Here is a 15,692-nt window from a genome sequence, read left to right as displayed (position 1 = left end):
TACTTCCCAAGCGCTTAGTACAGTGCTCTGCACACAGTAAGCACTCAATAAATACGATTGATTGATTCATTCATTCACTCATTCATTCATTCACTCACTCATTCACTCACTCATTTTCTCATTCAGTCACTCATTCACTTGTAGAATGTAGAATGTAGAAACAAAATATGAAGTTTTCATTTTATTTAAGCTTGAATGCTGGGCGTCACAGGAAATATTCCCTTTATATTTAAGACAAAAATAGATCTAGTACACATCTCGGAGCTTATTGGGCGGGTGGAGAGAGAGGGACATAAACCTTTTGTTCTGACGACTTGACACCTGTTGGGTAGGGACCGTCTCTATATGTTGCCAACTTGTACTTCCCAAGCGCTTAGTACAGTGCTCTGCACACAGTAAGCGCTCAATAAATACGATTGAATTGAATGAATGAATTCACTTATTCATTCATTCATCCATTCACTGACTCACTCTCATTCACTCATTCATTCATTCATTCCCTCATTCATTCAATCATATTTATTGAGCGCTTACTGTGTGCAGAGCACTGTACTAAGCGCTTGGGAAGTACAAATTGGCAACATATAGAGATGGTCCCTACCCAACAGTAGGCATTCACACACTCATTCACTTATTCATTCATTCATTCACTCATTCATTCACTCATCCATTCACTTATTCATTCAATCAATCGTATTTATTGAGCGCTTACTCTGTGCAGAACACTGGACTGAGCGCTTGTGAAGTACAGGCAGTGTGGCTCAATGGAAAGATCCCGGGCTTTGGAGTCAGAGGTCACGGGTTCAAATCCCTGCTCTGCCAATTATCAGCTGTGTGACTTTGGGCAAGTCACTTGACTTCTCTGTGCCTCAGTTCCCTCATCTGGAAAATGGGGATTAAGACTGTAAGCCTCCCGTGGGACAACCTGATCACCTTGTAACCTCCCCAGCGCTTAGAACAGTGCTTTGCACATAGTAAGTGCTTAATAAATGCCATTATTATTATTATTATTATTATTATTATTATTATTACTTCAATTCTCTGGGCCTCAGTTACCTTTTCTGTAAAATGGGGATTAAGACTGTGAGCCCCCCGTGGGACAACCTGAACACCTTGTAACCTCCCCAGTGCTTAGAACAGTGCTTTTCACATAGTAAGCGCTTATTAAATGCCATTATTATTATTATTATTACAAGTCAGCAACATAGCGCATAGGCCGTGTCCCCGGTTGGCAGTGGGGGCGGAGGGGGGTTTGTGTCTCTGCATTTTTTAATAATAATAATGATGGTATTTTGTTAAGTGCTTACTATGTGCCAGGCACTGTTCTAAATGCTGGGGGGATACAAGGTAATCAGGTTGTCCCACATGGTGCTCAGTTTTAATCCCCATTTTCCAGATGAGGTAACTGAGGCCCAGTGAAGTGACTTGATGGTATTTTGTTAAGCGCTTACTATGTGCCTTGCACTGTTCTAAGCGCTGGGGGGATACAAGGTAATCAGGTTGTTCCATGTGGTGCTCAGTTTTAATGTACTTCCCAAGCGCTTAGTACAGTGCTTTGCACACAGTAAGCGCTCGATAAATACGATTGAATGAATGAATGAATCCCCATTTTCCAGATGAGGTAACTGAGGCCCAGCGAAGTGACTTGATGGTATTTTGTTAAGCGCTTACTATGTGCCATGCACTGTTCTAAGCACTGGGGGGATACAAGGTAATCAGGTTGTTCCATGTGGTGCTCAGTTTTAATCCCCATTTTCCAGATGAGGTAACTGAGGCCCAGTGAAGTGACTTGCCCAAAGTCACACAGCTGACAAGCGTGGCTCAGTGGAAAGAGCACGGGCTTTGGAGTCAGAGGTCGTGGGTTCAAATCCCGCCTCCGCCAATTGTCAGCTGTGTGACTTTGGACAAGTCACTTCACTTTTCCATGCCTCAGTTACCCCATCTGTAAAATGGGGATTAAGACTGTGAGCCCCCCGTGGGACAACCTGATCACCTTGTAACCTCCCCAGTGCTTAGAACAGTGCTTTGCCAACTTGTACTTCCCAAGCGCTTAGTACAGTGCTCTGCACACAGTAAGCGCTCAATAAATTCGATTGAATAAATGAATATATATGTATATATCTATAAGTGTGTTATATATATGACTCTATATATACCTGTATATATGTATATATGTTTGTACATATTTATTACTCTATCTATTTTACTTATTCTATTTACTTTATTTTGTTAATATGTTTTGTTTTGTTGTCTGTCTCCCCCTTCTAGACTGTGAACCCGCTGTTGGGTAGGGACCGTCTCTATAGGTCGCCAACTTGTACTTCCCAAGCGCTTAGTACAGTGCTCTGCACACAGTGAGCGCTCAATAAATACGATTGAATGAATGAATGAATATAGTAAGCGCCTAATAAATGCCATTATTATTATAAGTGGCGGAACTGGGATGAATAACTTTGGTATTTGTTAGCGCTTACTATGTGCAAAGCACTGTCCTAAGCACTGGGGAGGATACAAGGTGATCAGGTTGTCCCACGTGGGGCTCACAGTCTTAATCCCCATTTTACAGGTGAGGTAGCCGCGGCACGGAGAAGTTGAGTGACTTGCCCAAAGTCACCCAGCTGACAAGCGGCGGAGCGGGGATTTGAACCCATGACTCCTGACTCCCAAGCGCGGGATCTTTCCACTGTGCCACGCTGCTGCTTCTTTTAGGTGCAGTGTGTGACTTTCTCTCCCTCACACCGTCGTCCTGGTTAATATTTCTCGGTGAGCTCAGCCTTCTGGGCTGCAGCCCGGCCCCGGTTGGCTTTGCAAATAAAGGGAATGAAGAATGCAAGCCAGGCTGGCAGCAACGTTGCGTTACAGCCCCGGGCCCTGGAAACTTAATTCAGTATGCCGGACATGCCAGAGGTCGTGGGTTCAAATCCCGGCCCCGCCAGTCGTCAGCTGTGTGACTTTGGGCAAGTCACTTCACTTCTCTGGGCCTCAGTTCCCTCATCTGTCAAATAGGGATTAAGACTGTAAGCCCCCAGTGGGACAACCTGATCACCTTGTAACCTCCCCAGCGCTTAGAACAGTGCTAGACTATGAGCCCACTGTTGGGTAGGTACTGTCTCTATATGTTGCCGACTTCTACTTACCAAGCGCTTAGTACAGTGCTCTGCACACAGTAAACACTCAATAAATACGATTGATCGATTGATTGATTTGCACATAGTAAGCACTAGACTGTGAGCCCACTGTTGGGTAGGTACTGTCTCTATATGTTGCCAACTTGTACTTCCCAAGCGCTTAGTAAAGTGCTCTGCACACAGTAAGCACTCAATAAATACAATTGATTGATTGATTGATTTGCACATAGTAAGCGCTAGACTGTGAGCCCACTGTTGGGTAGGGACTGTCTCTCTATGTTGCCAACTTGTACTTCCCAAGCACTTAGTACAGTGCTCTGCACACAGTAAGCGCTCAATAAATACGATTGATTGATTAACAAATTCCATTATTATTATTATTATTACTATGCCTCCGGCTTGCAACCTCTCAAGGCCTGGCACCCTTTTTGCTGCGTTATTTGCATAAGGGGGGGATTCCCAGCTTTTCCCAGTTCCTCCCGGGAGCCCGGTTATTTCCCTGTCTACTTTTAATTCTATTTCAATGGCACAAGTTGCTGTACTGTACATTTCCAAACGCCTAGTACAGTGTTCTGCACACCGTAAGAGTTCAGTGAATACGATGAAATGAATGAAAAGTCTACTCTTTTTTTCACTTAAGCAAAAAAGGTTCTCTTCTTTATTAATAATAATAATGGTATTTGTTTAGTCATTCATTCTTTCAATCGTATCTATTGAGCGCTTACTGTGTGCAGAGCACTGTACTAAGTGCTTAGGAAGTACAAGTCAGCAGCATATACAGTTTCTACCCAACAATGGGCTCACAGTCTAGAAGAGGAAAACAGACAACAAAACAAAGTACTTAGCATGTGCCAACCACTGTTCTGAGTGCTGGGGTAATAATAATAATGGTTATTAAGTGATTATTATGTGCCAAGCACTGTTCTAAGCCCTGGGGTGGATACAAGGTAATCAGGTTGTCCCATGTGGAGCTCACAGTCTTAAATCCCCATTTTACAGATGAGGAAACAGAGACACAGGGAAGTTAACTTTTAGACTGTGAGCCCACTGTTGCGTAGGGACTGTCTCTCTATGTTGCCAACTTGTACTTCCCAAGCGCTTAGTACAGTGCTCTGCACACAGTAAGCGCTCAATAAGCGCTCAAGTAAGTGCTCAATAAATACGATTGATTGATTGATTGATTAACTGACTTGCCCAAAGTCACACAGCTGACAAGTAGCGGAACCGGGATTAGAACCCATGACCTCTGACTCCCAAACCGGTGCTTTTTCCACTAAGCCATGCTGCTTCCCAGTACACAGTAAGTGTTCAATAAATACAATAGAATGAATCGTCTACTCTTTTTTCTTTCCTTCTTCCACCTAAGTAAAATAACGTTTCTCTTTATTACTAATAATAATGGTTTATGTTAAGCACGTAGTATGTGCCAAGCATTGTTCTGAGAGCTGGGGTAGAAACAGGGTAATCAGGATGTCCCATGTGGGCCTCATCCTTTTAATCCCCAGTTTACAGATGAGATAACTGAGGGACAGAGAAGTTAAGTGACTTGCCTAAGGTCACACAACCGACAAGCGGCAGAGGCGGTAATAGAGCCCACGTCCTCTGACCCCCAAGCCCGTGCTCTTTCTACTAAGCCACGCTGCTTCTCTTCTTTAAAGGTGTTGCCCTAAAAAATTACTTTCCCAATCTCTTCCTCACCTCTAGGTTCTCCTCTTGGTACTTGTATTAGATTTCCCACATGTCCCAGAAGAAATGTCCTTGTTTGAATTTATCGACTTCAGTTCCTCTCACTACCTCAGCCAGGATTTTAGTGCCTAATTTAAATTTATTGCTAACGATCCTGTGGGCTGGAGTGGTGGGGAGAGCCACCAGAAACACCGGTGGCTGCTGATAGCTTTAGCAGATAGCAAATGCAGCTATTTTTATTTTATTAATTTGTCCCCTCATTCCAAATCTATTTTAATGTCTGGCTCCTCCTGTAAACTCTTTGTGGGTAGGGATTGCATCTACCAACTCTGTTCTAGCGTACTTTCCAAGCACTTAGTACTATGCTCTGCACAGTAAGAGCTCAGTAAATGTCATGGATTTAGCACTAACTACATGCCAACCACTATACTAAGCACCGATATATGTGGATCAGACACACTCCTTGTCAAACATGGTGGGGAGAGCAGGTATCTTATCCCTGTTTAATGGATGAAGCCCAGAGCAGTTAAGTGATTTGTCTCAGGTCACACAGCAGGCAGGCTGAGGGGGGCAAGAACCTGAGACTTCTGAGTCCTAGTCCCCTGCTCTCTCCACTAGGCCTCACTGCCGCTTCCCAGGGATTTGGCAGGCATCCATTATAATAACTGTGGTCTTCAAGTGTTTAGTAGGTGTCAAGCACTGTCCTAAACACTGCTCTCTAGACTGTGAGCCCATTGTTGTGTAGGGACTGTCTCTACATGTTGCCGATTTGTACTTCCCAAGCGCTTAATACAGTGCCCTGCACACAGTAAATGCTCAATAAATACGATTGAATGAATGAATGAATGCTTTCGATAAAAGATAATCAGGTCAGACATGGGACTCACAGCCAAAGTAGGAAGGATTATGTGATACGTCAAAACAATCCCGCCTGGATTACTGCATCAACCTCCTTGATAGACTCCCAGGCCTCCTGTCTCTCCCAACTCCAGGCCATACTTCACTTCCCAGATCATTTTTCCCCCAAAACATTCAGGACATAATAATAATACTAATGATGGCATTTGTTAAGCGCTTACTATGTGCCAAGCACTGTTCTAAGCGCTGGGGAGGCTACAAGGTGATCAGGTTGTCCCACGTGGGGCTCACAGTCTTAATCCCCATTTTCCAGATGAGGTAACTGAGGCCCAGAGGAGTGAAGTGACTTGCCCCAGGTCACACAGCTGATAATTGGCGAAGATGGGATTTGAACCTATGACCTCTGACTCGCAAGCTTTCCATTGAGCCACGCTGCTTCTCATGCCACCCCGCTCCTCAAAAAACTCCAGTGGTTGCCCATCCAAGTCAAACAAAAACTCCTCACCATTGGATTTAAAGCAGTCCACCACCTTGCCCCCTCCTACCTCACCTCGCTTCTTTCCTTCGACATCCCACCCCTCACACTTACACACTTTGCTCCTGTAGTGCTGACCTTCTCACTGTGCCTCCATTCATTCATTCATTCAATCGTATTTATTGAGCGCTTACTGTGTGTAGAGCACTGTACTATCTCACCTGCAATCCCTAGCCCACATCCTGGAACATCATCAATCGTATTTATTGAGCGCTTACTATGTGCAGAGCACACCCTCCTTCCTCAAATCTGACGATCACTCTCACCCCTTCAAAGCCTTATTGAAGGCCCATCTCCTCCAAGAGGCCTTCCCAGACTAAGCCCCACCTTTCCTCATCTCCCACTCTTGTCTACATCGCCCTGATTTGCTCCCTTCTCTCTTCCCAGCCCCACAGTATTTATAATAATAATAATAATGTCATTATTAGGGGGGGCTCACAGTCTTAATCCCCATTTTACAGATGAGGTAACTGAGGCACAGAGAAGTTAAGTGATGTACATAGCTGTAATTTTATTTGTTTGTATTTACCTCTGCCTCCCTCTCAATCAATCAATCAATCAATCAATCAATCGTATTTATTGAGCACTTACTGAGTGCAGAGCACTGTACTAAGCGCTTGGGAAGTACAAGTTAGCAACATCTAGAGACGGTCCCTACCCAACAGTGGGCTCACAGTCTAGAAGGGGGAGACAAACAACAAAACAAAACATATTAACAAAATAAAATAAACAGAATAGATATGTACAAGTAAAATAAATAGATAAATACAGTAATGAATACTCTCCCCCGCCCCTCCCAGACTGTAAGCTCGTTGCGGGCAGAGAATGTGACTGTTTATTGTTGTATTCTCCCAAATGCTTAGTAGAGTGCTCTGCACACAGTAAGCACTCAGTAAATCCAATTGAATGAACGAATGCTCATTCATTCAGTTTTCTCCCTATTCATTCAATCGTATTTATTGAGCGCTTACTGTGTGCAGAGCACTGTACTAAGCGCTTGGGAAGTACAAGTTAGCAACACATAAAGACAGTCCCTACCCAACAGCGGGCTCACAGTCTAGAAGGGGGAGACAGACAACAAAACAAAACATATAAACCAAATAAAATACATAGAATAAATATGTACAAGTAAAATAAATAAATAGAGTAATAAGTATGTACAAACATATATACATATATACACGTGCTGTGGGGAGGGGAAGGAGGTGCTTCTCTACACTTGAGTAATAGGTTAGAGAAGCAGCGTGGCTCAGTGGAAAGAGCACAGGCTTTGGAGTCAGAGGTCATGAGTTCAAAACCCCGCTCCGCCAATTGTCAGCTGTGTGACTGTGGGCAAGTCACTTCGCTTCTCTGTGCCTCAGTTCCCTCATCTGTAAAATGGGGATTAAGACTGTGAGTCCCCCGTGGGACAACTTGATCACCTTGTAACCTCCCCAGTGCTTAGAACAGTGCTTTGCACATAGTAAGCGCTTAATAAATGCTATTATTATTATTATTATTATTAAATCCAGAGCTCCACAGATATTCCCAAAAGGGAACAAAATGCCTTTCTCTCCAATCCCAGGGTTAAAGGAACTAGGAGAACATCCACCTTAGGGGGTGGGGGAAGGGTGTTTGCGTTACAAACAAAACCATTGGATGCATTTATTACTGCATTCCTATGGCAGACAAACTATGCAAGGCTCTCCTCCCACTCTGTAACTTGGAAACACTGCAGTCAAGTTCGGGGAAGGGAAGGGGTAGGAAGCAGCAGTGGGGGTGGGCTTTCAAATAATAATAATAATAATAATAATAATAATAATAATAATAACAACAACAACAATAATAATAATAATGGTATTTGTTAAGCACTTACTATGTGCAAAGCACTGTTCTAAGCGCTGGATAGAAATAGTGCCCACGACCCCGCATTCCCCTTCACAATAGGAGAATTTTGCAGAGCAGAGGAGGTGACGTGGCTTAACTGACAAAGTTGCCCTCGGAAAGCTGTAGGTGATGGAGCGTGGCTCAATGGAAAGAGCCCGGGCTTTGGAGTCAGAGGTCATGGGTTCAAATCCCGGCTCCACCAATTGTCAGCTGTGTGACTTTGGGCAAGTCACTTCACTTCTCTGGGCCTCAGTTCCCTCATCTGTAAAATGGGGATTAAGACCGTGAGCCTCCCGTGGGACAACCTGATCACCTTGTATGCCCCCAGCACTTAGAACAGTGCTTTGCACATAGTAAGCGCTCAACAAATACCATCATTATCTCTTCCTCCCTTCTAGGCCTTACTGAGAGCTCACCTCCTCCAGGAGGCCTTCCCAGACTGAGCCCCCTCCTTCCTCTCCCCCTCCTCCCCCTCTCCATCCCCCCCCGATCTTACCTCCTTCCCTTCCCCACAGCACCTGTATATATGTATATATGTTTGTACATATTTATTACTCTATTTATTTATTTATTTTACTTGTACATATCTATTCTATTTATTTTATTTTGTTAATATGTTTGGTTTTGTTCTCTCCCCCTTCTAGACTGTGAGCCCACTGTTGGGTAGGGACCGTCTCTATGTGTTGCCAACTTGTGCTTCCCAAGCCCGTAGTACAGTGCTCTGCACACAGTAAGCGCTCAATAAATACGATTGATTGATTGATTGATTGATTATTATTATGGTTAATAGCTGTGCCTCAGCCAGATGTAGGAATGGTTCCTCCTAAGGAAGCAGGGAGGCCTGTGTGGACTGCATTCCTGAAGGTGTTGGCCTGTTCCACTGGGGTGGGGCCTCTCTAACTCAGACTCTCCTTTCTAGGTAGCAAGAGGTCCTGAGAGGAATTCACCCAGAGGCCTGGGTTGTGTAAATCAGGAATGCAAAAAGCAGTTAAGGGTTTAGATAAAGGAGATGGGAAAGGGTGAGGAAGGGGAGAGGGGAGTGAGAGGGTCATCTCATTCCAGAGCTGTTTTGGTCACAAGTTCACCAAGAACCATAATTCAAACTTCCCTTGAGCAAAGTCCCAGCACACCCCTTCAAGAAAGGGGCTGTTTACCATGGAAGGGAGGTTCATTTTCTCAAAATGTTCCTTATATGGCTGGGACTAACGGCTCTTCTCTCCATCCCCATCCGCTCACTGAATTTTGAAAGCCGGATCAGGAAGTGTCTTTCCTATAGATTGAGAGGAGATTACCCAAGCGGAGTGCAGTTTTCCCTCCTGGAAAATTCCAGAAGCTTCAAATCTGAGAAACGGAACTTCTTTGGGTTTAAAAGGGCTTCTTGACATCAGCCTTTCCCTCTGTCGAAACTTCCTCTCCCCCATTTGGGAAAAATATTTGTGAACGTTTGTGGGAAGGTCATAATTCTGCTTTATCACCATCCCTTCCTCATGCTAATAAGCACTTTCTATCTCTTACGGGTTTGCAAACTTCCCAAGTTATGCTGAAATCTGGAACCTGCCCAGTGTGGTGAAGGCAAAGACTGTATTTTTCCATAATGAACTTAATTAATTCACTAATTGCCTGCGTGCTTAGGGTGACTTTCCCTCTCTTCCAGCACCCCTCAAAAATAGAAGGGGGAACCCTAATTCAAAAATTCCTTTTCAAAAATAAAATGGGTTGATCCCGCCTCGGGCGGGACTTTGAAATTGCTGATCCAAGGTGGTGGCAAGTTTTTTATGGGTTTTTTTTTTTAAGAAATTCATTCCATCTAAACTCTCTCATTCCCTTTCAGCTTTATCTGGTTAATAATTATTTTAAAGAGTTTGAGTGTAAAGCACATTATAAGCTTTCACACAGATTAGATTCGTTAAAATCCTTTAGCAGAGAGAGAACAGTGCTTTGCACATAGTAAGCGCTTAATAAATGCCCTTAAAAAAAGAAAAGTGGCGGAGCCAGGATTAGAACCCATGACCTCCAACTCCCAAGCCCGGGCTCTTTCCACTAAGCCACGCTGTTGAGGGGTTGAGGGGTTGAGGGTAGGGCAAATATCAAATGCCCAACATGGGTAAATAAGATCCCTGCCCTCAAGGACTTATGGTTTTGTAATTATAAGGAATAGGTTTAATGTATTATGGTGTGCTTGAGACCTGACGTATGCCTGTCTTCATCCTCCATTAATTCTAGGGCTCTAAAGTTGATGTTCTGGTCTAACATTCCTGTTTCTCATGGTGAATCTACCTCCTCTCTTCTCCAGTGAGTGAATGGTATTTGTCGAGCACTTACTGTGTACAGATCACTGTGGCAAGCACTTAAGAAAATATAACATGATAGAATTGGATCCCTGCCCACAAGGAGTTTACCGCCTTTAGAGGGGGGATGGATATGGAAATAAATTAAAATTAGGGGAAATAGTAGAGTATAAGGATAGGTACGTAAGCGCGGTGGGGCTGGGGTATCAAGATGCTTAAGGGGTAAGTGGCCCAGTGTTTAGGTAATGCAGAGGGGAGGGAAGCTAGGCGAATGAGGGCTTAGTTGGGGAACCATGTTTTGAGCAGCGGAAAGCCTGGGAGGAGGAGAAAACCAGCTGTGTCATGTCATTCTCCTCCTGGGAGCCCTTTGTCAAGAGGCCACCCTCTCTGGGATGTGACCCCAAGCCAGATTTTATGACTAAAAACGATTTGTGGGATTTTAGGGTTAAACGATCAGGAGGTGGTGCAGAAGGGAAATTTCCAGAGTGTAAAAAAAAAAAAAAAAGAGAAAGGAACGAACCAACAGGAAAGAATCGATAACACATCGCTTAAGAAGAAATTTGGCTTATAATAACAGTAATAATAATGATGATGGCATTTGTTAAGCACTTACTAGTGCAAAGCACTATTCTAAGTGCTGGGTTGGATACAAGATGATCAGGTCGTCCTAGGTGGGGCTCACAGTCAATCCCCATTTTACAGATAAGGTAACTGAGGCACAGAGAAGTGAAGTGACTTGCCCAAATTCACCCAGCTGACAAGCGGAGGAGCTGGGATTAGAACCCAGGACCTCTGACTCCCAAGCCCATGTTCTTTCCACTGATCCACAGTGCTTATAAAAGATGTATGTTTTCCCAGTGGCCATTGAAGAACTGATATTTTTTTTTATGGAGAGGATTTTTTTTATAAAGCTATAACCTCTCAGCTGAACCTTCAGAATATTCAGATTGCTTATGACAACTAATTCCCAGCTCCCAGATTTCAGTGCAAAATTCAGTGCTCCTTAATTCCGGTCCTTTCTTTGCCATAACTCTAGATGTTTATAAAACTGGAATTACTTTGAACTCACTATCTGATGTTGGATGGACCTTTTGTTCCACAGGTAGAATTGGACAGTGCAAGTTTTGTAAGTCAATGAATTAATGGTGTTGATTTCCCATTTTACAGCAGACAAGTCACAGAGTCAAGATTAGAACCCAGGTCCTCTGACTCCCACGCAATCGCTTTTCACTAGACCATGTTTCTTGCTTGCTGTGTGACCTTGGGTAAGTCACTTAACTTCACTGTGCCTCAGTTTCCTCATCTATAAAATGAGGATTCAGCACCCGTTCTCCCCTCTCATCTATAAAATGAGGATTCAGCACCCGCTCTCCCCCCTACTTAAGAAGCAGCGTGGCTTTGGAGTCAGAGGTCATGGGTTCAAATCCCGGCTCCGCCAATTTTCAGCTGTGTGACTTTGAGCAAGTCACTTAACTTCTCTGGGCCTCAGTTACCTCATCTGTAAAATGGGGATTAAGACTGTAAGCCCCCTGTGGGACAACCTGATCACCTTGTAACCTCCCCAGTGCTTAGAACAGTGCTTTGCACATAGTAAGCGCTTAATAAATGCCATCTTTTTTTTTAAAGACATGAGCCCCATGTGTAACAGGGACTGTGTCTCATCCGCTTAACTTGTATCTTCACCAGCATTTAGAACAGTGCTGAGCACATAGAAAATCCTTAACAAATACCATAATAATTGGGGATCATGGATTGTTCTTCCAACAACATGCACCAATCCGGATAGAACACGATCTGTGGTTGGAAGAATCGATCATGTGCATGAAAGCGGCACTGGTCAAAACACCTGTTATGTGATGGGAGTTTTTCACAACATGGGTTTCATGAGAAAGAAAACTTCTGTGTCACAGGACAACTGACTGGACTTAGTTCATTTGCTCTTAGGAGCAAGCCAAACAACTCCCACAAATCATTTCCTGTCATGAGCAGCATTAACTGGGTACTTTTAACATTTCCTTGTGTACCTAGGAATCTCTCTTCCCTCAGCAATCCGCAGCCTGTAATTATAAAAAATTCTCTCCTGACACCGTAAGCTCAAGACTGTAAATCCGTTGTGGGCAGGGAACATATCTCCCAATCTCAGACCATGGTCCCCTACACAAGTTGGAATATTTTGAATAAGGGGAACAGTAATATTTAAGAGTTACATCTTTTTTTATTAGGGAGTACAATGTCTGATCCCTCTCAGGGTGGCACCTGGAGAGTTTCCAGTACTCTTCCAGTCTCGACTATGGGAGGGAGAGTCAAGTAGAGGCATACCCATTCCATTCCTAGCTTGGGCAGTGGCTAGAGAGTGGAAGGCGATCTGCTGCAAGTCGAAACTCACCTGTGCTGGGCAGCAGCGCCATGGGAGAGAGTTGAGGGTGAAGACTCAGGTTAACTGCGTGGAAGGAGTCAAAGGTGAACCACTTCCATATTTTTACCAAGAAAACTCTAAGGATACACTACAAGGACGATCGGAGATGGAGGTGGGGCGTTCCGGGAAAGATGTGGCTCTGGAGTTGCTATGGGTTGGAAACTCGACAGTAAAAGACAAGACAATGTCTGGTCTGTAGGCTAAATTAGCACCAACCCTGAGTCTCTAGTGACCTTGGACAAGTCACTTCACGTCTATGTACCTCAGTTACCTCATCTGGAAAATGTGTGAGCCCCTGAGGGGACAGGGTCAGTGTCCAATTCGATTTGCTTGTATCCACCCCAGCACTTAGTACAGTGCCTGGCACATAGTAAGTGCTTAACAAGTGTTTTATTATTATTATTAACTGTTAGTGCGTGCTAATTGTGTACAGAGCATGGAACTAGACTTTTTTATGGTATTTGTTAAGCACTTACTATGTGCCAAGAACTGTACTAAGCTCTGGGGTATATAAAAGTTAATCAGGTTGGACACAGACTAGATCATTCATTCATTCATTGTTGTATTTTTTGAGGGCTTATAATAATAATAATGGTATTTATTAAGCGCTTACTATATGCAAAGCACTGTTCTAAGCTTATTATCTAAGCTTATCTAAGCTTATTGTGCGCAGAGGGCTGTACTAAGTGCTTGGAAACGTACAATACAACAATAAACAGTGACATTCCCTGCCCACAAGGAGCTTACAGCCTAGAGGCGGGGAGGCAGGCATCAATACAAATAAATAAAATTACAGATATGTACATAAATGCTGTGGGATTGGGGTGGGGAGGAAAGCAAAGAGAGAAAGTCAGGATGACACAGAAGAGAGTTGAGGAAAGGTGGGGCTTAGTCTGGGAAGGCCTCTTGGAGGAGATGGGCCTTCGATAAGGCTTTGAAGGGGGGGAGAGCAATTGTCTGTTAGATTTGAGGAAGGAGAGTGTTCCAGGCCAGAGGCACGATGTAGGCTGCCGGCGAGACAGGCAAGGTGGAGGCACAGTGAGAAATTTAGCACTGGAGGAGAGAAGTTTATGGGCCGGGTTGTAGAAGGAGGGAAACGAGGAGAGGTGGGATGGGGCAAGGTGGTGGAGTGCTTTAGAGCCAATGGTGAGGAGTTTTTGTTTGATGCACAGGTGGATGGGCAACCACTGGAGTTCTGTGAGGAGCGGGGTGACACGTCTTGAAGGTTTTTGTAGAAAAATGATCCAGGCAGCAGAGTGAAGTATGGACTGTACATATTTATTACTCTATTTATTTATTTATTTATTGTACTTGTACATATCTATCCTATTTATTTCATTTTGTTAGTATGTTTGGTTTTGTTCTCTGTCTCCCCCTTTTAGACTGTGAGCCCACTGTTGGGTAGGGACTGCCTCTATATGTTGCCAATTTGTACTTCCCAAGCGCTTAGTACAGTGCTCTGCACATAGTAAGTGCTCAATAAATATGATTGATGATGATGATGATGACTGGAGTGGGGAGACACTGGAGACTGGACGGTCAGCAAGGAGGCTGAATCAGTAATTTAGGCCAGATAGGGTGAGTGATCGTATTAACGTGCTAGCAGTTTGGGTGGACAGGAAAGGAACGATGATGGGAGCTTTGCAAGGGGACGAAGGAGGCATGGTCCCTACTCTCCAGCCTCCTAGAATTTACCGTTTTTAAAATGGCATTTGTTAAGCACTTACTGTGTGCTGGCACCGTACTAAGCACCTGTGTAGATTAGCTAATTAGGTCCGTGCCCCACGTGGGGCTCGCAGTCTTAATCCCCATTTTACAGATGAGGCAACTGAGGCAAAGAGAAGTTAAATGACTTACCCAAGGTCACACATCAGAAAAGTGGTGGAGTCGGGATTAGAAACCAGGTCCATCTGACGCCCAGGCCCATGCTGTATGATTAGGCCACAGTGCTTATAGATGTAAAGAACAATGAATAAAATACAACGAAAAGACCATGTAGAGAGCAGAACGCAATAACAATTGGCGGAGCCAGGATTTGAACCCATGACTTCTGACTCCCAAGCCTGTGCTCTTTCCACTGAGCCACGGTGATGGGGATCACAGCATCTGTTAAGCGCTTACTATGTGCCAAAACACTGTACTGAGCGCTGCGATAGGTACAAGATAAGCTGATAGAGCGCTGAACACATAGGCAGGTTCAATAAATGATTTTAATAATCACCACAAAATAAATCCCCCACCAAGCCTGAAATCGGTCCTCAAGCCTTCTCTCCTTCAAGGGGAGCTTACTGCAGTCTTTTTACAATTTTTGAGTAACACAGATGTGGGATTTCTTGGGCACATTTGTTCAAAGCTCCCAGGGAAGGTGATCCCGGCTCCGCCACTTTTCAGCTGTGTGACTTTGGGCAAGTCATTTCGCTTCTCTGTGCCTCAGTTACCTCATCTGGAAAATGGGGATTAAGACTGTGAGCCCCTGGAGGGGCAACCTGATCAGCTTGTAACCTCCCCAGCGCTTAGAACAGTGTTTTGCACATAGTAAGCGCTTAATAAATGCCATCATTGTTATTATTATTATTATTCTCTGTGCCTCAGTTTCCTCATGTGGAAAATGGGGGTTAAGATTGTGAGCCCCACGTGGGACAACCTGATCACCTTGTATCCTCCCCAGTGCTTAGAACAGTGCTTTGCACAATAGTAATCGTTTAACAGACTGAGCCCCCTTTTTCCTCTCCTCCTCCCCATCCCCCACTGCCCTACCTCCTTCCCCTCCCCACAGCACCTGTATATCTGTTTGCACAAATTTATTACTCTATTTATTTTACTTGTACATATTTACTATTCTATTTATTTTGTTAATGATGTGCATTTAGCTTTAATTCTGTTTGTTCTGATGACTTGACACCTGTCCACATGTT

General features: G+C 44.1%; 1 non-coding gene across 1 annotated transcript; it reads left to right on the top strand.

Moving 5' to 3' along the window:
• Nucleotides 1-12,599: 12,599 nt before the first annotated feature.
• LOC119931955 lies at nucleotides 12,600-12,737 on the top strand. The gene has a single exon (XR_005452249.1). It is a non-coding gene; the product is annotated as a small nucleolar RNA SNORA7 (small nucleolar RNA).
• Nucleotides 12,738-15,692: the final 2,955 nt, after the last annotated feature.

The sequence above is a fragment of the Tachyglossus aculeatus genome, chromosome 8 (genome assembly GCF_015852505.1).
Source record: "Tachyglossus aculeatus isolate mTacAcu1 chromosome 8, mTacAcu1.pri, whole genome shotgun sequence".
In the NCBI taxonomy this organism is placed as follows: domain Eukaryota; kingdom Metazoa; phylum Chordata; class Mammalia; order Monotremata; family Tachyglossidae; genus Tachyglossus; species Tachyglossus aculeatus.
The sequence above is the reverse complement of the archived record's forward strand: the minus strand, read 5'-3'. Positions and strand labels throughout refer to the sequence as shown.